This window comes from Phoxinus phoxinus, assembly GCF_949152265.1.
Source record: "Phoxinus phoxinus genome assembly, chromosome: 11".
Lineage (NCBI taxonomy): Eukaryota > Metazoa > Chordata > Actinopteri > Cypriniformes > Leuciscidae > Phoxinus > Phoxinus phoxinus.
The window spans coordinates 9,000,106-9,023,412 of NC_136886.1; the positions used below are offsets into that span (position 1 = coordinate 9,000,106).

At 38.6% G+C, this 23,307-nt stretch overlaps 1 protein-coding gene across 1 annotated transcript in view; it reads right to left on the bottom strand.

Annotated features, from left to right (window-relative positions):
- sema3fa (sema domain, immunoglobulin domain (Ig), short basic domain, secreted, (semaphorin) 3Fa) overlaps positions 1-23,307 on the bottom strand; it is a 94,856-nt gene that overhangs the window by 59,335 nt on the left and 12,214 nt on the right. The window contains exons 2-7 of the mRNA XM_079629663.1: positions 4,853-4,889; positions 4,612-4,753; positions 4,376-4,519; positions 2,959-3,034; positions 2,341-2,444; positions 1,782-1,884 (exon numbers count right to left, since the gene is read on the bottom strand). The gene's annotated coding sequence lies outside the window, so the exon portion shown is untranslated. The remainder of the gene's footprint in view (positions 1-1,781; positions 1,885-2,340; positions 2,445-2,958; positions 3,035-4,375; positions 4,520-4,611; positions 4,754-4,852; positions 4,890-23,307) is intronic.

The following is a 23,307-nucleotide window of genomic DNA, read 5'->3' on the forward strand; positions in this document are numbered from 1 at the left end:
AGGGGGGTCCTTTCAATATTAATGCAGCACCAGGAGGTTTAAACCTCAGCCTGAGAGAGAGTTGACAGGTCTGTGCCGATGGCTGGTATTGAACATATGTGCACCTGCATGTGTTAATGCCCGTGACCCAACTGGGACCAGTTAACACGATTTTATCCACAGCGGCAAAGCACATTCTGAACATAAAGCAGCATTACAACAGCATGTGGAAAGTTACTTTGGATAGTTTGACAATGTAAAATGAAAATATTCGAAATCTTTCATCCATGGGGAGAAAAAATATCCGACCAGCTGAATTCACTAACCATATCTACAGTTGTAGTATGGAATATGATCAGCAGCCTAAATATTGAATAAAATTGATTGATAATAATAATAACATTATTTACTATTAACACTGTAATTATCATTATATACATTATATTGTTATATTTTAATTATAAATATTGAATAATTAATGGTTTTTATTTCATTTAAAAATATAATATAATAATATAATTATGTATATTTTGTTAGTATAAATGTATAAAATGATCATATACAGTATAAATGGAACAATTAAGTGACCCTAAAATGTCGTACTTATTTTAGAGTGGCAAACATGATGTGTGTTATTCAGTAACTCTATCTGGGACAGGATCTGCATAAAAAAAGCTGACTAATGACTGAAACACAATCCCATACATTCTAGCCCTATATTAAAAGGTGTTTATTGTGTTTCAGTTGGGGATTGCCCAGTTGATGATTGGTCATTTGTCTGTTTCCTGGCTATCAATTTCTCTGTTGCTGTCTATTTGAGTGACGTAAACCAAGTTAATAATAAAATTATCACTCATCATTCTCCATTATGCGGTTGCTATTTACATCTTATATGTCTATAAAGGCAACGATTGTTGCATTGGTTTTACATTCCAAAGAGCTCTTGGACGGTTAAGCAACGAGAATGATTTGGCCCAGCGGTGGAATAGCTGCTAAAGAGCACATCTTTGAATAGTGTAAGGATATGTTTACAGCGATGAATGGCAGGAGAGGTTGTGCAGAAAGCCCTCATATGGAGATGGTTTGGGTGTGCATTATGCTAATTACTACGCTCCCTTGTTTAGAATCATCTGGACAAATCACAGAACAATTTTATATACGCATACACACCTGTTATGAATTCCCCATAAAGTTAGCATAAGAACGTTTTATGTGCACATAAAAAACTAATAACAGTCCAAATAACTCCTGATAAACAATACGAATAAACATTACTTCAGAAATAAGCCTATTTTTGTTAGTTTGTTTTCAACAACTGTTCCTGATCCTTTCAAATGTGAATATTGACCTCTAGACCACGTTTATGAGATTGTAGTGTCCATCAGGCCTGCCATGCTTGTTAAGACTGGTCACGCTGAACAAAACCAGCTTTGTCACACTACAGACCACACACACACACACACACACACACAAAAGCTGTTACTGCTTAGCACAGTTTGCAGACTTTCAATTATTCCCATTACCAAGTGATTTTATGGCTTTAATGTGATGACTACCCACTGATATGACCAATGAACATTACGGATACACACTAGTTTATTGATAGCTGATTTTTTAAACGTGGGCATGATTTCTGGCAAAGTACCTTGCACTTTACCTTGTAAAGACACACTTGATCATCTGTTCATACATAGAGGGTATCGTCACTAAATGTAAGCACCTGAGGTTTCTCTGAATAGATGAAACCCCAATGAGAAGAAAAGAAGAAGGGCTGAAGAGATGAAGAGAAGGGCGAGTCTCACCTGTGATGAATTATTCAGTTAAACAGCCAAGAGTGACTGTTATGTAAAGGAAATGCTTCAGGCTTGCTTAAGGTGACGTCCAACATGTTCCATCTGTGATAATCTGTCACAGACATACAGAAAATGAGCGCAAGTACAATTAACACACACACACACAAAGAAATACACATATACAAACACACTCCATCTCACACTCTCTAAGCAGCATCCCAGAGAATTGTGTTACCATAGAGACAGAGGGATGAGTATTTTAATGAATAGTGCATGATGGGTGAAGAGTAAATACTGGTTAACGGGACCCATTCAAGACCTCAATTTAAGACCAAAAGTCTCTGCTTTGCATTATTAAAAGCAGGGTTGGTGATTTGTTCCAGAATTTTTTTTTGTTATGCTGGTTTAAAGTCTCTTCACATCCTGATAGCAATCACTAAGTTAAGTGGTCTAAATGTATTTATATGTATATATATATATATCGTCTGTAGAAGGCGTGGGACCATTAAAGGTTTGTCAAATAATTTAATTTGGTCTGAATGTAATGATACGATGTCCTACCACTTACCTGTCAATGTATGTATTCCATCCGCACACCTGCTCACACAGACATCACACGTCATCAGTGTGTTTCATGTTGTGCAGAGTTAGACAGACGCCAGTCACCGAGCACTGCAAACAAACAGCAGTCACCTTTTACAATTCCTCCTGAACCAAGAACAATGAGCTTAAGCTGCGTTCACGCCATAGATGGAAACCCGTGACTCGAATGTATGCATTTCAATGGCAACACCATCAACGCAGAAATGAATCTGCAACAGTCAGGTGATACAGGTCAGAGCTCTCTGTTGTTTATGTTATATGCTTTGAGACATGAGGTAATTTAACGCTGTCTCGTGAGTCTTTTGTTTGCTCCCTGCTGTACACGTTCATGTGTTTTGAAGAAGGTGTCTTATGCTTTCAAAGCGAGCTCACTATACCTAGCCTCTCCGAAAATTGCCTACCCTACATTTAATGTCTTAGAATTATTATTAACATAGGTCCAGCACACTTTGTAGTAATGAGCACAAATAGCAATATAGAAACATTAAGGATCCAACAACATTTTTTTAAATAGCTAACATAATTTAAAATCCATTTAGAAATTATGAATAACTTACCCAACATTTTGTCATCATTTACTCACCATCTGGTCATTCAAAACTTGTATGACTTGTATGTCCAAGTTGCTGTTTTCTATACAAAGGAAATTGTGACCACAACTGTAAAAAACAAATAAAATTTTTGTGAATAACATCTTCAATTTCATCTATTCCTCACACAATTTTCATATGGCTTCAAAAGGCCTAAAAATATAGTCTATAATTAATATATAATTATTACTTTTTTGTCCCATAGTTACCATTTACATGTTAGTATATAGAAAATAGCACTGTGAACATTTAGAGAAAAAAAATTTAATAAAATAAAATAAAATAAAAATAAATTCTTCTTTTTTGTTCCACAGACAAAAGAAAGGATGAGTAAATAATGACAAAGCTTACATTTTGGGGGTGAACTGTCCCTTTAAGAGATTTTTTTTTTTTTTTTTTTACAATTTATTACTATTTCTGCAAGAAATTGCATCACAGTTTGGCCTGTTTTAAATAAGAAGCTGAAAATTGCTATACATTCTAAGAGTCTTTTCCAGAAGTCATTGGAAAGACATATTGAGGTATTGAATGTCCTCTAAATTAGGATCTGTGTAGCCATGAAATGTCTCCAACCATAAGTACAGCAGCCTTGGCCAGATATGATGCCAGAACACCCCTAAAAATAAAGATAATCACAGTCCTGACTCGCAGAAAACTTTCACACACAGGCCGTGGTCCAATCACTGTCACCTAGCAGTGGCCTTGCGGATCATATTGCAAAAATTGCTTGGACAGGTGATGATTGTTCTGTATCTGCAACTAATGAGAAGTAATTTATTTTTTAAAGTCTCACGTGGGCAAACATTTGCTGCTACAACCAACTTGTTAGACAGAAATGTCTTCTGTCTTAATAACTATCCATCAAAATCATATGAGAGCAAAGGAGAAATTAATGATTGGAATAGAACTAAAGCAAAATGCTTGACAGTCAGAACATTGCAATCTGTCTGCTATATTTATATCTATTTCACACCACCTCTGAAACAACATGAATAACAATGTTTGCAATAATGTCCTCTGAGGCCAATTTACACAGTACATCTCTATAACATTATTTTGAGCTCGATCTGACTCAATCTGGACAAAAAAAAAAAAAAAAAAAGTGAGCTTGCATAATGGGCTCAATCTTGCTGAATAAACTTCCGAATGTTTGGCACAAGAGGATTCATGGTCCATCAACTCTCACATGTCCAGATGACCCTAAGAACATCCATCTGGTCAGAAACTATTCAAAACGTCTCCTCACCTTCCTCCAAGGATCATGTGTGCTCAATAGGCCACATGTTTTTCTTCTAACACATACACGCACACACAGAGTTCTACGCAGCTTCACTGAATTAACTTGAAGCTTCAAGTGACAAGGTGATTTAGAATTCTGCAAGTAAAAAATGTGTTTTTAACAAGATGGACCTGATTTTGTGCAGGCAGAGAGTTCATGTAAACTTTATATGTTGTTGGCAAACTGTCAAGCTTTTCCAACCCTCAGTCATCCAAGTTCCTGGATTCATCAATACTCCAGAGTACATTCTTGTTGAAGGTGAAGGTATTTACCGCCTGGGAAACTACGGGAATGACAGTCAGTCTTAAATAATACTGAAATTTGAGAATTTGAGAGCAACAAAACTGTGTCATCACAAAATTCTCACCTGCCATCCTCATAGTATTGTTATTTTGATGGGTTTCCTATTGCACTCAAACCCTTTATCACCTTCTCTTTCTCACTGGGCTCGATTTACTTTGGATATTTGCCTCTACGAGCCACAGAGACCCCTGCCTCAATGTCCATATCTAGAAAAACAGATTATGAGAGGTGAAAAGGGAATGCTTATTCTAACTGCAGTTTAAAGAATATAGTTCACCTAAAAATACACATTCTTAAATACTCACACTCATGTTGTTTAAAACCTGTATGACTTAGTTTTTTCTGTTAAACACAAAAGGGGAAATTATAAAGACAGAACAGGCCACTCTTTCCCATGATGAAAGTGAATGGGGATCCAGGCGGTCAAGCTCCATAATAATAACCTTAAAAGTTTTCATAAAATACATGTAAGTATCAAGTCATAGCTTTGTGTGATGCACAGACTCATGATGAAAACTCATCTGCTGTTTTCATGTAATTTACCCTTCCAAAAGTTACCCATGTTACAATCAGTCACATAACACACAATTGTTCACATCAAATTTACAAAGTTATTGACCACAAAGATGTATTGTAGTAGTCTAGGGCTGTCAAAGAACTTGGAATATGTTATTATTTTAATACTTTTATAATGCATTATATTTAAATATTGAGCTTGACAGCCTGGATTCCTATTCACTTTCATTGTAAGGTGAACTATTTCTTTAAATTGATCATTCAAACATTTCAGATCATCAGACAAAGATCCAAATAAAGTTTTGTGATACTGTCTGTAGTAAAATAAGAATTCAAAAAGCAGAAACACTTTAGATTTCTCAGATTTATAGCATTTCTATATTTTTTTTTATTTTTTTTGTATAGGAGTTCTTTCCAAAATATAGCATTAGACCACATCTGCCAAAATGTTTGAGGCTGATGCTCGTTCTTCTAAATGCTGGATGTTATTATACAGACTAAACACACCATATGATTTGAAAGCGAGCAGCAAACGAGCTTCCTTTTCATAGTTACTTGGTTGTCCACTCATTTCCTCCACCATATGGAGAACTTCCTTTCACCAAACTACATCGGCTAGCAAATATTAGTGGAGCGAAGGTCTGTCAATGGCTTCCACTGACCACAAAGGATGTGCCCCCTGATCTTTGCCCCTGCACTGTCAATCATAGTGTCTGGTTTGTGTTTCCATGGTTGCTCAAGTTGATGCGTGACCCCGGAAGGATTAATGAGAAAACAGGGTTTGGTTTCAATCTTAAGGGAACCGGTTTCTTCTTAAAAGTGCATCTTTTGTTGGTGGAGTTTCTTCCCCATTGGCAAAGTAAGGTTGAAGAGTACAAAGTGAGACTGATTAGATGAGACGGGAGAGATGAGACAGAAATATGATCATTGCCTTACACTTGGAGGGAAACATGGGTTTAAGTGCTTTTAAATCCCAAGCACATGTGTGGTAGAAGACATCATGTCACAACGGGACCTCGGTCAGAATCAATCAACTTCACTGACTTTTCTCATGACATGCACACACACACACCCAAAGACATAGATCATATATCTGTGATTCCCAAAGAACCTCGTCTTGACTTTAGTTATGCCATCTCGTCATAAGCTAGGCCGTGTAACTTAATTCAAGATGATCAACGATACATAATCAAGTGTTATGTATTTGTTTTCTTTAATTGCATGTTAACACATGGAAACTGTACACTTCCATGGCGGAAAAAGCGGCCACATCTTTCATGCTAGACAGCTAGACATGCTGTTTCGATTCTCTTTGATGTCACTTTACAGACTCTCACTCATGAAGATTTGATTTCATTGACCTCTGCAGTCTTACAGTTCATGTCCACCAGTCTTCAAAAGAGCGACAACTTCACAGCACTTGACCGCAACCTCTATCTTGTTATGCTGTTTGAGGCACATCCAGAGCAGAGGAGTCAAAAGCCAAGTACAGCCAAAAATAATCTGTTTATGGGAATCTCAAAGATGTGCTCAATGTTTATGCCCATAGCTAAACTCTTTGAAATTCCTATGAGCTAACGACATAACAGTACAACTTTATAAAGGAAGGCAGTAGATGTGGCAACACTGAAGGGTGTTTTACTACCTCATGTATTTGACATTGTTAAAAAAAAAAAATTAAAAAAAAATTATATTATATATAATATCTCTAAAAAAAATTATTAGCATTTTTGCATCATAACTAGGGGTGCAACAATGTATAGTGTCCCAATATATCGGAATACAAAAATGCAACATATCTATCGTGGATAGATACAATATGTATTGTGTATAGTAAGAACAAATTCAAGTTTACAGAGTTTAGTGTCAATCAATACTACATTAAACTACTATATATAATGTTGAATATAATATAATAATGTAATGATGGAATACCTGTGGGTCCTGATAATGGCAAATGTCTTATGTTACCAGTAAAAAGTGTCCAACATTAATTTAAATATATATAGTCAGTGACAGCGCAAGCATATTCGTCAAAATAATTATGTATTTTCAGCTTCAGAATCATGAATATTTTTATTCTGCTGTCACCATTGTCCTGTGTATTTGGTTACCAGCACCAAGTCCAAAACTATTCATTTCCACCCCCAATGTAATACTAAATATAGCAATTTAATCAATCGTTTTTATCAGTAGCAATAGCAACTTTATTTATATAGCACAGTTAAAACAACACAAGTTGACCAAAGTGCTTTACAATGTAACACAGAAAGAGAAAAGTTCTAATCTGAAAAAAAGCATCACATACTGTAGAGGCAACACATATAATACAATTGTCACTGATTAAAAGCTATATTGAAAACAGATGTGTTTTGAGTTGTCCTTTAAATCGTAATGATATCGTATAGTGAGTTCAGTATTGTGATGTGTATCGAATCGTGACATGAGCGTATCGTTACACCCCTAGTCATAACAGTTTGATTATCTATTATTTTAATTTACATTACTTCATCATTAATTAGTTTGTTTCTGTATTACAGAAATGAGAATGGGATTTTTCACATTACTGTTTTAAGAATGGGGGCAATGCAAAAACTAAATTATAATATTTCTAAAATTAGGCTTATATTTTCCTTACATAAAAATAGCATTCATAATTATATTTATTAATAGTATTTTTTTCTTTTTCTCTTTTGATTTTGTGGTGAAATTTGACCTGAATATGTTCTTGCGTGCATTCGTCTAAAAAAATTTTATGTTCTTAAAAATGCTGACTGTGATGTGTAAGATGTACATTCAAGCATGTACTCCGCCACATACCTCACACAAACCTTAAAGTCAGCTCAGTCCCTTTGTGCTGATAATCAGTACAATCTTCACGCCTTCCCATCTAAAATCTTATTTTCCACCAAATGGGTCTCACATGTTTCTGCTGATCTTTGACACTGCACTGCCTTCGGTTGTGATTGCATTGGCCTCTGACGCTTGTTTGTGTAAGGTCTCAAGTTTGGATTCTTGCTGTACCTACCAGGAAGGGAGAGAGAAACAATGAGAGAAGTTTGCAGATAGAATGGATTTGTTGCTCTCTGGGGAGGACAAGGTAGACATCCACTGATCACAACTGACATCACCTTTCACAGAGGAACAGGATTGTTTGCTGCAGGGTTAAATGGAATTCTTAAACAAACGTCCAGACCAATCTGAAACCCCAGAGGGCAATGTGAGGGTCATGAGTTAGACCCCTTAGACACATCCACAGAACTGATGGATCATGTAAACAAGCTAGATATAAATCGACTGAATTTGATGAGCTTTAAATGCAGTGCCGGTTTCCATATCCAGATTTTCTAAAATGGACTGGCACCACTTTCATAAAAGCTGAAGAGCTATAATGGCGCATTCTACATTTAGACTTAGCTTTTTGTTCATCTAAATACCAAAACCGCCCTCTGGTGCCACTTTCTTAGTACATTTTTACTAGCCACATAAACCTGAGGGGCCAAAAGCAACAACTCAACGTTTGTCCTTCCTCCCCAGTGGGCTTTAAACTGGCTCCTCACACTGATTTTTAGGGGCAGAGGAAATGGGTTTCAGCAAAACAGCACATCCAAAGGGAAGTGATTAATCGCGAGAGTCTCTTCCACAGCACGTCCTGCTGAGCTGACATCCTTCGAGAGGCTCCGTCACTCCTGAGAGGTAAGCAGCACACCATTAAATCACTACAGGAATCTCGCCTGCATCTAATGACCTGTGTTTAAAAGTTTAAAAAGCTTTTCCTCCTAAATAAAAGATAATGTAAGTCACAAGATGATTTTGCCCCATTATTGATGTTTTTGACCACATCAGTTTCAAATTTTTGCTTTCAAGTATGCAGCGGATGGTTGAATCTCACAACCAGTGGACATGATTATGTCTTGGTCATACCAGATAATGAAATAAAATACAATTAAATTAAATTAAATAGTGTTGCGATTAATATTGTTTGAATTGTGACATTATTTTATCAAGCTCATCCCACCCCCAATTCTAAAAACGAATGTGAAAAAAAATACCTTTTGAATTTCTGTAACGCAAGAAAAATGATTAAGGTAAATATAATTATTTATCCGTAATTTAGTTATTTGTTGTACTGACTTCAATTTATGCTGATTTAAATAAAACATTACGGTATCATCTTCCTGAAATACAGTTTAAAAAAACACTACTACAATAATAATTTAAGATGACTGGATGCATTAAAGTACTGATATAATTTCTTATTATTTTCTTTTGAGACAAAATATGATTCATTTTTTATTTTTACAGGATGGTGCATGCTAAAAAAAACTGTAATATGTTAAGAACGTAATGCTCAGTTCATAAAAAAAGAAAAAAAAAAGAAATGGGAACAGCCAATGACAGAGCAAGTGAAAGACAAATGTTACTATAACATTTACACAAGTTATTTGTAACCCCCATCATCTTCCCCCACACAGAGAAACACAAGCAGAGGGATACTGTAGATGATAGATCTGCCCGTTATTGCATGTACAGCCATTCTCCATCAAGACTAATCCTGTCAATGACAAGTTAATACTCTTGCTTTCAGCCCCATGAGTGAAGATTCAGATATTACTTTTTAATCAAATCACGGCCTTATACACGACAGGCGGTAAATCTGACTTCAACAATAACATCCAGTTTCAGGAAAGGAGTATTGAAAATCATCTGTATATTTCTTGCTGCACTACAAATGTCCAAATTGTGTATGTGAATGAAGTTTTCAAGGAAGAAATACAAACTGGCTGCTGCCCACCAACCAAACCAAACCCCAATTTTCCCAAAATATGTTTGACTGTGTGCACAGTCGGTTTGTTTTGCAATGCATTAATAAGCACATACATTTTCAAACTAAAATGGTGAATTATAGGTTAATAACCTAAAAACATACAGTATATTATATTATATTATAATGGATGATTGCAGGCTAATTATCCAAAAACATGACAAGCTGAAAACGAGCATTTGGGCTGTACCCTAGAAAAACAGAAAGTTGCACTACTATGCATTTCTCCACAGAAAACGTAGCCACGCCGTCTCAATTTGATTGTGGAATGTTTGCCTAAACTGTCAACGTGTCAGTGTCCAAAAAAGTCTGACAGAGCAGCCCAAAATGTTTTGACATGTTCCAAATACCTACATAGAAAAATAAATACATACATCACCCTATCTCATTCTCTTTTGTGTTTAAACAGCGTTAGTGTATGCAGTGTCTTCTCCGGGTCACTGAAGGCATGTCTGTATTGACCTTGGCTGTCAGAATGTCTCACACCTTGTGTTGATAAGGGAATAAAAGTGTACGAACTGAGGGATGTCACAGGGGAAATTCAGTGATAATTACTGTTTGGGGGTAATACGGCCCAGCTTTAATTCCATTTCACATCAAATAACAAGCAAGTGAAGCGTAGGTGGTGGATGGGAGTAGACAGCGTGTTTGCCGCGGTGAAGGTCTCCCCGAGGTCCCCTGCTGCCAGGAAGGACGTGTGCGGTGTGATTAGAGGGGTCTGATTGGGTATCACTGAGAGTAGAAACCAATCAGCAGCTCATCAGGTCCTTTATCCATCTCAGTCTGTCAGTTGCTCTCTCTGTCACTCTGTCCATCACCCTTTTCCATTCCTGCAGATTTAACTACTTCTTAAGGATGAGGTCCTAACACTTATTATTACATTTTGGCGTGTTGCTCATCCTATAACTTTATTTGTTTGTGCTACGGACATAAATGATACATAAATAGTGTATTGTGTTGATGAAATGGGTGGTTCGACTTTGTTTTCGCATTCTGCTTTAAATGTTTTGACTACAATTTTTAAAGACGATGGAGGGATCCGAGAAGGATCGGGGAATCTGAGGGAGGAGTCTATGTCGGGAGGGTCTGTTGGTTGTGCATTTGTCGCTGCGGCTCCCAGACCTTGAGAATAGTGTAAATTTACAATAATATTATTGACTGATCTAAATTTATTATTATTATTACTAATACTATTATTACTATAAATTACTAATCCTATTATTATCATGAATATTATTATTTGTTACTACTACTACTACTACCACCACTACTATTATTATTGTTATTTTTATTAGTATGTTTACTACTTCCACTACTACTACTACTACTATTATTGTTATTTTTATTAGTATGTTTACTTCTTCCTCTACAACTCTATTACTATGATTGTCTTAAATTGCCTCTATCTATATCACTAAAATATCTCATTACAATGTTCCTGCATACACCACTATATCGATATCTATATTTAGCTGTTTTCCATCTCTTTGTTTTTGTTTTGTTTTTCACTCTTCTGTATGTGTGTCATTGATTTCTTACCTTGTATAAGCTACCGTTTGGTTCATTTGCAATAAAAAATAAAAAAAGACTACAAGTGTCATGATTCTGCCCTCGTGTCCTTGATTTTCTCTAGTCTTGAGGCAGGATCATGACAGACCCATGTTTTGTGTGCAAGCACATGGCCTGTTTGGGCCATGTGCTTGTGTTGTCTCGTTACGTAACCCCACCCCCTTGTTATCCTCGTCTTGTGATTTATTGTCTAGTCAGTTTCACCTGTCTTCGTCATTAGTGTTCCCTATATTATCCCCATGTGTTTGCTGTCCTGTGCCGGTTCATTATTTGATGTTGTGAGACCTAGTGGATATTCTGTCAAACGTATTGTCTGGTGAGAATTCTGATTCTGTGTTTGTTGTTCTGTAATCTTTCTAGTCCTAGTCAAGTTTTGTCACCCTTGTCCAGTCTATGTTTTGCCCCCTCGTGGGTTTTGTTTTTCCCCGTTTTTTGTCATCAATAAACCTTGTGTTCTGCAAGCTGTCTGCAATTGGGTTCATCCTGAAAATCATAACAGAATGAACCGGCCATTACAGAACCCAGCAGACAGTGTGTCTTTTCCCACCATTCTACAACCGACTGACCAGGAACTATGGTGGCAGTCAGCTATCGCCGACAGCATGAAGGGCAAGCTTCCTTTCCCTCCCCAGGGTGAGTTGACCCTGAGGAAGTATGCCCAGGTCGTGGAGGAGAGGAGGTTTTTCTTACCGGAGATCCTGGTCAATCGCTACCTCATCGCGGGTCTCAATGTCCCTCCTCCTCTGGCTGAACGGGAGAGATTGGTCCATCGCCCGTTCCGCGACGTGGTGGACTGTTTGTCTCAGGAGCTGCGGGGTCCCACCGTGTCTTCATCGCCTGGCATGCTGCCCGTGATCCCGGAGGGTCGCATTCTGGCTGTCACGACGCTTGGGGACAAGGCTTGTTCCACCACGACTCCTGAGACACCATCCGTGTCCATCAGTCTTTGCAGTAAGCGTGGAAGACGTCTGTCGTGGGAGTCTGCGTCGGAGTCGTCCTCCACCGAATCCTCCCTGCCTGCGGTGGGCTCCCCAGTTCCTGCAATGGCCGCCGCTGCGCCCCCCTTACCGGTCACAAGTCCGGCTACGGCTTCTGCTCCGCGGCCAAGAAGAAAGAGAAAGAAGAGGGGAGATTTCTGTCCTCCGTCTTCCCCTGAGTCCGCGATGATTCTCCCACTCGCCGCTGCAACTGAGAGCGCTGTTCCCGAGCCTGCTGCTGTAAGAGCGGTTCCGGAGTCTGCTGCAGGAGGAGCTGTTCCTGAACCTGCTGCAGAGAGCGCAGTTTCCAAGTCTGTGTTGGAGAGAGTTGTTCCTGAGCTGGCTGAAGAGAGAGCTGCGGCCGACTTTGCTGCAGAAGCGGTACTGCGGGCTGTATCAGCTCGCCAAGAGATGCCAGTTGTCGTTGCTGCCAAAGCTTTGTCTGAATATTTGTCTAGTCTAGTCAAGATCCTGGATGTTCCTACCAGAACTGCCATGTCTTTTAGCCCCGAGCCAACTGCGTCTGAGAGCGTTGATCCCAAGTCAGCTTCAGTGAATGCTGTTCCAGAGTCAGCTTCTGTCGACGCCGTTCCTGAGTCTGCTGCGGAGAGTGCCGTTCCTGGGTTTGCTGCAGAGAGCGCTGTCCCTAAGTCTGCCGCTCACACTGCTGTTCCTGAGCCGGTGACGGTTTCTGAGCCAGCGTCTGCCGTGCCGGTGTCCCCTGACAAGATGGCCGCCGTTGAGTCGGTGTCTGTTCCTGTTCCCGCTCCACAGCCGCCTGCTACACCCATCATGTGTCCTGTTTTGTTACCTGTTGTTTCCCCCGTCAAGAGTAATGTTCAGTCCTCCACTGTACCCCCTGTCACTGTTCAACCCCGGACTGTTTCCCCCAGGGCTTCTCCTCATGTGTCCCCTTCCTAGTCTGCCCGGATTCCTCGCCCTAAGTCCTCACCCTGCAAACCTAAGACCCCCAGTCCTCCTATCCACCCTGGACCACCCCCCATGAACTCTGTGTTTCCTCCGCCTCCCCTTCCATGTTTGTTGTTTTTAATTTTTCACCCTAACCCTGCCATTGTGTATTCGTGTATGCCTTTGTTATTATTTGTCATGTATTGTTGGTTTGTGTCTTTGTCACAGTCTGTCTTGTCCCGTGTTTAATGTCCCCTTGAGGAGCGTCTGGAAGCCGCTTCTTAAGGTGGGGGTTCTGTCATGATTCTGCCCTCGTGTCCTTGATTTTCTCTAGTCTTGAGGCAGGATCATGACAGACCCATGTTTTGTGTGCAAGCACATGGCCTGTTTGGGCCATGTGCTTGTGTTGTCTCGTTACGTAACCCCACCCCCTTGTTATCCTCGTCTTGTGATTTATTGTCTAGTCAGTTTCACCTGTCTTCATCATTAGTGTTCCCTATATTATCCCCATGTGTTTGCTGTCCTGTGCCGGTTCATTATTTGATGTTGTGAGACCTAGTGGATATTCTGTCAAACGTATTGTCTGGTGAGAATTCTGATTCTGTGTTTGTTGTTCTGTAATCTTTCTAGTCCTAGTCAAGTTTTGTCACCCTTGTCCAGTCTATGTTTTGCCCCCTCGTGGGTTTTGTTTTTCCCCGTTTTTGTCATCAATAAACCTTGTGTTCTGCAAGCTGTCTGCAATTGGGTTCATCCTGAAAATCGTAACAAGACCTGAAATGAATGGGTCATATAAGGGAAACCTTTGAAATGTGTACTGTTGGTGTGCCTCCAGGAACAGGGTTGGGAAACACTGCCCTACCATAGAGTTTTGCATGGGCAAGCAGGAACCACAAACAATTTCTTCAGAAAGCATACAATCGAATTTGTCCATTGTTATAATTTTACATATGAAATAAGACAAATATTTTTGTGACTATTTTCATCATTGTGAAAATATAGGGCAGGGGTTCTCAAGTCTGGTCCACAATCCTGCAGAGTTTAGCTCAAACCATGAACAAACACACCTGCCGGCAGCTTTTTCTTGTAATCCTGAAGCCTGTGGCTGCATCTAAAATTGCATAATTCCCTCTTATATATGCAAAAAACTGCTTAAGTATGTCCACATTCACAGTACTTTTAAAAGAGTAGGCAAAAAGTACCCGGATGACCTACTACTTTTGGCAAGATTCTGAAGTGTGCATATAATGGATACTTTACTATCCCATGAGGCCACGGGATAGGATTTATGAATGGCAGTGAAGATGTGACACAACTGATGCTGGTAGGTCACATAATAATGACAGCATGGGGAATGTATACTGCGTCTGGATTATATTCATACTACACACATTCATAGTATATAGGTAATACTTTTTTTTTAGCGGTCGTGAAGCAATTACGGTACTTATTTAAGTACCTTCTCAAGAGTATGCGATTTTGGATGCAACCTCCAATTAGCTTGTTCAGGTGTGTTTGTTTAGGGTAGGAGAAAAAAATGTATATTCCTGAATTTAAACACTTATATATAATAGACTATATATAATAGACAAGACCACAAGAATACATTCGATTCCTTAAATACCAGTAAAACCTGACCGCCCTCTATGTAAAATATACAATCTCAAGATTACAGTTTTTTATGAAGATTAACTCCAAAATAATAACACCATACCAATATGACAAAAGTATAGACATCCACTACAAATGAATAGGTTTGGCTTGGCCCTTTAGAGAAGAGAAGACCAATCTTAATGCACCCTCATACAATACTATTCTAGACAATTGTGTGCTTCCAACTTGGTGGCAACAGTTTTGTTCCAGCATAACAATGTCCTTGTGCACAAAGCAAGGTCCATAACAAGTGGTTTACCAAGTCTGGTGTGGACTGGCTAACACAAAGTCCAAATATGAATCCCAGTGAAAACAGATTATGAATTGAAATGTTAAACATGGCTTGCATTTGTGGTATATTTTATCGATGTGTTAACGCATGCTTTCCCCTGCATCATCTTCAGCCATCTCCCTAATCTCTCAGACTTAAACAAATGCAGACACTTTGTCTAAAACAAAGCGAAGGGATGGTCTCAATGTCTAAGAGCCACTCTCAATACTGCTGCACGCCATAGAGATAATCGGCCAGGAACGCCTTTGTTCCTCAAGAGTGATGGGGGTATTTGACTTAGCATTTTTTGATGGCACGCATAGACTCAATAGCAATGCCATGTACAGTATAGCATAACATAACATCTGCAGTAGTTATGTTTACGCTGACACTGCCAAAAACACATAAAAAACCCACTGGGTGATGATTCAGGGTGATTCAATCAAACTTGGATAAGTCGAAATTCAAAACTTAAATCAAAAATCTGCAGCACATTAAATTGTAGAGGATATATTTGCTCTATTTATTATACACACACAAGGGAAATACAAACATCAACGTGTGCAGGACACATGATTCACCCTAAAATGAAAACAAGACGGTGGAATTACCAGAAGGGAACGATATCTCTCCCGGTTTGTGTGTGCTGCCCTGCATTGCGTGAGTAGATGTCTGTTATTGTTGCTTTTTCAAAGCAGTCAACAGGCAGCAGAGGATAACTATGTTTTGATTACATCAGGCTGATATTGCTGCGAAGAGAGAAGTTGGAAAAGAGGCACGCTATACAGTAGGTTATCCTCCCATCTCGCCCAAGCGTGATTGACTCACTCACACAGATTCGATAACATCATGCTATCTGTGCTCATGGAGTTCTCTACATCTAGTTGTACTTTGGGAGATCTTTGACTGGAAAATCTGGCCAAATGGTTTATGTGGCAATTGTTTTATACAATTTACCCTTCCGTGTTGGTCCAAAGTTTGTAATTCATAATAGAATTTAAACCTGCAAATAAAATGAAAGTTGATATTACTTTACAATAAAGTTCTGTACATTAACTTTAACCCTCAGCGAACCAATCAAAGATGTCAAGTTATTTGCATAAACACTCAAAATGTTGTGGAATGAAGAAATGTCACATTATATCAATGCTGACTGCAAGCTCTAGTTAGTTACTGCAAGGAAAATAAACTTTTTTTCTCTCGGCTAGTGAATTTAGCGCCAAGGATAAGTCTAAAAACAAACGGAGATTGATATGCTCTGGGTTTTGTGATTTTCCCTTAAGTGCGCTAGCTCTCAACTGTCTCTTTGAAATGCTTCGTAAACACGGTCTGCAAACCATCGGAGAGCAGGTTTCCTCTTCATCATCCAAATGAGGAAAGATTTCTCCACTTAAATGCGGGCTGTACATATAACAAGAAGTATCAGTACTGAGATGCTATCGCCACAAAAGATTAAAAGTCAAGTGGATCTCTCTTGCTCTCATCAAGAGCTATGATAACTAATGAGACCAAAAAAAATTATAATCTCAGACAGTCATCTAAATTAGCAGCACAACTCAAAACTTAGTATACTGATGAGGGGGGGAAAGGTTCAAAAGTTTGTCAGCAGGTTAGCTTAGCACAGATCTGTTAACCCCTGCAAGTAGATACCAAAACTACACTATAGTTTTAAAAGCATCTTTCTCCATTGCAGCCATTAAGCTGTGCATTCTGATAAAATTAAATATACTGTATATAGCTTAAATGTATAGGCTACATTTATTACAACAGCTTAAAATAGTCACTATCAGACAATGAGCAATATCATGACGTAATTTTCATATGGTTCCAGAATGATTCGGCACATATTTTATACAGCTCAGGTGACTGATTCAAAAAGTTATGCGGTCCCTTAAGCAAAGACTACAGATTTCATCCAAGAAACTGCCATTGAGATGAATGGGAATGCTAATGAATAGCTTATTTCAGGTATTGGAGACCTCTTTGAGACAGATAGAAAAAAGGAGCGTAATAGAAAGAGATGGCAGCCCTCTAGACATTTCAAACACACACGCCTTCTCAAGTTACTCAAGAAGGGCATCAGAGAGACACCACAACATGCTCATCCCTTTCTCCTGCACATTCCTGCTATGCAGAGCTCATAGAGCGGCACTGGGGTCCGCTTTCAGCATCAAACAAGATTGCCAACGGGTCTGTCGTCAGTTGGACTTAGCTCCAGGGCCGGAGAAACTTGATCTTCAGCATATAGGCTGGGTCGAGGGGTACAAGAGTGGAGGAGAAAAGAGAAGAGTCCCTGTTTGAAACTGTAGGAAAAGAAAAGGAACCGAATACTGTGGGAAATGGAAGTGGAAGTAGAAAGCACCTTTAAAAAGTCGGGTTTGTTAAAAGTGTGGGTCTCTAAACCTAAATGACGGTCAATAAAAAGACACTATAGCCAGTGTCCTCCATCAATCTGAAGCCATTGATTTTAAGCAGAAATGGCGTGCAGTCGTGCAGTCCTCATTTAGCAGCTAAGGGCTCAGGTTCCATTGAGGAAGTTCTTTTAGGTATTGTGGAACACATCCTGTAACTGTACTAGGATGCTAGAGTCAGTCCTTATCTGACAGATCAGCTTTGAAAAGGGATAGGGAAGTCGGCTCACCATCTGCAAGAGGCTCAGGTTTCATCACAACTTGTTGCCTGGTACTAAATAAACTCTGGCATGCTGTGTGGACACTCTATCCTTGTCCAAAGGACCGCTGACCCCGGTGAGGATCTTAACACCCAGGGCCCCTCCTATCCATGGACCTAATAGGAACATATTCACCACTTTCTTCCCCCTTGAAGGAGGCCTCCATCCACCATTATGCAAACAAAAATCACTGCTCTAACCGACAACCTGACATTGCAGTGATAATGAGACGAACCTGTTGCCCATTTTCCTGGACAGACAGAAAGAATGAGGTTCAGATGGATTGACAACCAGTGAGTGAGTTATTAGTCCTGCCAACTCCCTGACCACATGTTTGAAGCCATTGAGCATGTTTGTGTATAGTTCAAATTGAGCTACAGTAAAACTGAACTTGTGAAGGTGTCCTGCTCAGATCTAAACCAAACTTTTTGCTCCCACAAAGCCCATTAGCTAATGCTTATGTTATCCATGTGGACTCTAGCAAAGTGATTTTCTGGGATTCTTCTATACCTTAAAGACTAATAATTGGGGAATTTTTTTTTAAATAGTCTGTTGATTCAAAAACAAGCACCAATGGGACAAATCACAATCAAGCACATTCACAGATTACGTTCTTTCATATTAATTTGCTGTGAAAAGGAAGCTATGCAACACGTGACAAGACACGAAGAGAAAAGTGAAAGACCTTTATTTTGTCTGTCGACTTTCGATGATGCATTTTTGAAACAAAAAACGTCTTCGATAATTAATTAATAAAAGCTGAAATAAAATAAAAGCTGAAATAAAATTAAACTTCAATGAAAACTAGAAATAGTGCCTTGGCAACTAGCAGAAATAAAATAAGCTTAAATTGAAGTGCTAAAATGGCTAAAACTGAAATATTGTTTTAATAGATCTGAACAATAAATCTAATAAACTACAAAAGCACATACAATTACTAAAATTTAAACTAACATTAACATTTACAAAAAAGAATATAATTAAAAGCCGATTCAAAATATTAATAAATAATATAATAGTATATAAATACAACTAAAATGACACTGTGATGATGACCTCAGAGGCTCAGATAAAAGAGGGTGCAATTTCAGGAAAAAAAGGTGGTAAGTGTGACAACCTACTAAAATCAAGTTATTTGAGTCGGATACTCAGAGATTTTAAATATATCTAAATTTTAATCTATTAAAATACAATATGTGCAAAAAATAAAGTATACAGTAAACTATGTATACTAATAAACTAATAAACTATTTGGCTATACAGAGGGGCAAGAATGTAAACTACATATGATGCTTGCATTAAGGTTGGGTTTTTATGAACACATCAAGTGCTGTACAATATCCTTCCTCACTTTCATCAGCGATATGTTCATTCAAACATGAAAACCCACATCAATTATTTAAAGTTTACAGAATCCAAGGAGACCCACAAGAATCAATTTTTTCTTCTTTGTAACAGCAACAACCTCCACTGTCGAGTAGTGAGTTAGAGAAAGTAAGTCCTGCAGCATGCCATGAATTTATCATCACAAAGCTGTGGAGCAATCGATTACACATAGAATGGAGAAGATGAAACTAATGCAGGGTTCAGATTGAAGCCTGCCAACTGAGGCAGAAGGAGAGGAGAAAATGATGGAAAAATCGATGGCCCCCACCTGGCACTCACCCAGGTGACCAACTTTCCCCATGATGAACAGACCAAGCAAACAGATAAACGAGGTGTTGCTCCAGTAGAGCATCAATGCTTTTTAGCTGGTTGCTATTTTGATTAATTAAATAATAAAGGCGTGTTAAATAATGAAGGTGTTTTGGCTTTATGCAACATTAGTGCCCAAAAGTTATAAAGAAAATGAAGTGCAAGGGTCCAGAATATTATAAACATAACACATATAATGGTCTCTTTTGATTCGCAACCATAAATGATCCAGAACACAATTGTGCCAAAAACCCTTCAGACAGTTTAGCAACAGAACAAAATGAAGACACAGTGTTAGCTTATAGGAGATAATAGCATGTGAAATATATGTTTTTTGAGATTTTAAAAAGGAAGTAAAGATTGATTTCCAAGAAATATAATCTTTCCCCCCTTTTTTTTTTCAAAAGCACTTACCAAGGGTAAAACCATTGTTATCATGCTAGAGAAATTTTTAGCTGAAATTATTTGTAGACACGCAGTTAATTTGACCCAAGTCATCACCATGCATACACATCCCTTTTCTCTATTCTTTAAATCCATACAAAGTGTCCCCCCCAGCGCACTCTTCTTTCTCTTCCTCTCCCAGGTCTGTGACCCGTCAGTCAGGAGGAGAGCTCTTGGCTCCTGTGCTCATTTAGATTTTAACAGCCATAAGTTCCCCTGACAGCTGCTGCAATTGAAATGATACAGAAATAACAACAGCTGGGTGTTGCACACACACTCTTGAGACAACCTCACTATGGCCCATTCAACCATGTATCCATTTGCTTCAGGCTTTCATTAGTCCAGGAGGGGCAATATTTATGTAAAGGCTCTCGGTTTACCAGGTTTACTGACAAGAGAGGGCAGACAAATTCACTTCTTATTTTCCAAGCTGTTTTTCTGTTGCTTGTAAACAGGGTTGGAAGACATATTTTACTTTCGGTGGAACTTCTCAGACAGCAATGATTTGTTCTTTCTTTTTTGTACAAGTTCCAAAGTACTCAAAGTCTAAGGGAGTAGCAACCATAGAAATATTTACAACTATCAATATATTTTAAAGGCTTAATTTTGCTTAGCTGCAAAGCTAAGAATACATGTTTGTTGGTGACGTAAAGTGGCAGCTTTTACACCAAGCAGAAGCCTTTGCCAACCGACAGCCAATCAAACAAATTAACGCACAACCAGTAGCCTATAAGTAATCATAATATGGGACATATTTACCTACTTTTCAGCTAATCAGACTTCTGGTGCTATGTCACATTATTAATATTCAAGAGCCAGAGTTTGCCAGACTGATAAGGTTGTCGATCATTCCTATCCCCATGTCAAGTTGCAATTCAAAGAAATTGTGGGAAATTAACCCACGGTTTCACAGATCAGGCTTAAGCCTAGTCCCAGATAGGATGTATGTTTGAGCTGTTTTAACTGAAAGCAAAATATATTGTCTCTTATACTCTTATAATACAGTATGTCTTATAACTCTTATGTCAGTCTCATTGTTTTGTCTAAAGATGAAAAAAATAAAAATAATCAAAAACAACATCTATACAGTAATTTTAATTTATTTGAATTGTACTTCCTTACATTTCGATTCAAACTGCAATACTGCATCCTGTTGGTTACTTCAATTCATATTAATTGATTAATTGATTTGGAATTTAAAATGCATTCTCTATTTAAAATTGAATGGCCCACAACCCTAGTCTAAACATAAAACCCAGATCCATCAGCATAAACAAAATAAAATAATGAATATCCGAGTCAGATTCTCGGATATGGTCTAAAAGTTAATTGGATGTATGAAACATCACTCTCCACTAGTTTAACATCACAATAGGACAAGTTCCTCAAGAGGATGTTCACATCCATTTATCACCCTACGGCAACACTGCAACAACAACCTTATTCAGTGGTTGCTAAACAAGGGAAAACATTCCCAAAATGAAAAGGTTAATGATGTTATTTATCATCTAAGTTCCTCTGATAATTCTGACCCAGGAGTATACAGCAGATGTTTAGTGGATACTATAGTTAGCATTTATGCAGGCATCTGAAATGTATAGTCTTTAAGCTGTTTTTTTAGGGCAACTTATCATACCACAAAACACATTCTCTCTTAATGCTTGGCCATTTTCCCATCACATTGATCAAAACCATGGGGGTAACATTCTCACACACTTGAAAGGAGTCATCTTCTCTTGATTAGCAACCAATGAACTGAAATGATTGTTCTGTATCTGCTTCATTTATTCACTAAAATCCATCTATGTCTAAAAATATCATGATGGATTATTTCAGTAGATGCTACAAGCCTCCCTTGTCCCTTAATTCATCCATCTATTCTCTGTCTTGTTGACAATACCTTTTCCGGTTGGCAACAAGTCATTTCTCTTCATTTCCCTACTGAACAGAACTTCAGACCAAGGCTATTGACAAATGAGAACAAAACCTGGAACTGTTCCACCAACTGTCCACTCTGGGCCCCGGCAAGCCCTCAAACTCCATGGTGGCATTCCGGGGTGGACCTAAGACAGACTCCTGAGGGGTGGCTTTGATTCACAGAAATGCCACTTTTTGTTTCAGAAGAGAAAAGAGCAGGAAAACCTCTGCAATTTCTCACCAAGTCTGAGGAAGAGGAAGAGGAAGAGAAAGAGGAGGGAAGATCAGCTCGGCTGGAGTTAAACCTCTCGCTTTGTCTGTGTTGTGTTGGGTGTTGTTTTGAGTAGGTGATTTTACCCCTCCAAAAACTCCCTCCTCCTCAAGGACTCCCTGGAAACCAAAACCTTCTGTCCGTATCATCTCCATTCATTTAGCATCCAGTCAAGTGGTTGAATTATTTATAAAGGCACCAATGCCTTTTAATGGCTGCTTGGAAGTAGTTTGTTGACACTTCATGGCTAAGGGAGGGAAAAACAGACAATAACCCACTGTTCTGTCATTAGTGGATAAAGAAAACGAGAGCCTTGAGAATACATACTACGCCACACTTAAAGGAACAGTTCACCAAAGTCATCAAAGAAGCGAGATAAAATCAATGCTTTACTATAGAAATTAATTTTCTATACTAGGAATTTTTTTATCTAAGCACCTCATTTGGACTAATTTTAAGTTCCTAACTAATCTTCTGTATTCAGTCCTCTGCATTTAACCCAGCCAAGTTAGTGCACACACATTAGGAGTAGTGAGTAGAGAACACACTGCAAACCGTGGACACACACACCCGGAGCAGTGGGCAGCCATTTTTGCTGTGGCGCCCGGGGAGTGATTGGGGGTTAGGTCCCTTGCTTAAGGGCACTTCAGTCATTTCCTGCCAGTATTGTGAATCGAACGCACAACTTTCGGTTACTCTCTGACCATTAACGACTGCCCCCAATACTGCCGATACTGATATTCTATACTATTCTACCGTCTAAAAAAATAAAAAAATAGTACAATAAAAAATGTAATCAATAATTTGAAATGGTACATCACAGTACATTATAATGTACAGTATAGGGCTGTGTCTACCTATTAGTTTACCTTCCTCTACCTGTGCCTGTTTAGCTCCCTCCTCACTGTATTTATACTCCCCGTTCTGTTCATCCTTTGTTAGTTATTGAATGTGGTCACGCTATATGAGTTACTCACCAGTAAACTTTAATGTTCTTTGGAATCCTGCATCATTCATCTTCCTTCCACGACAAGTTTGTGACAGA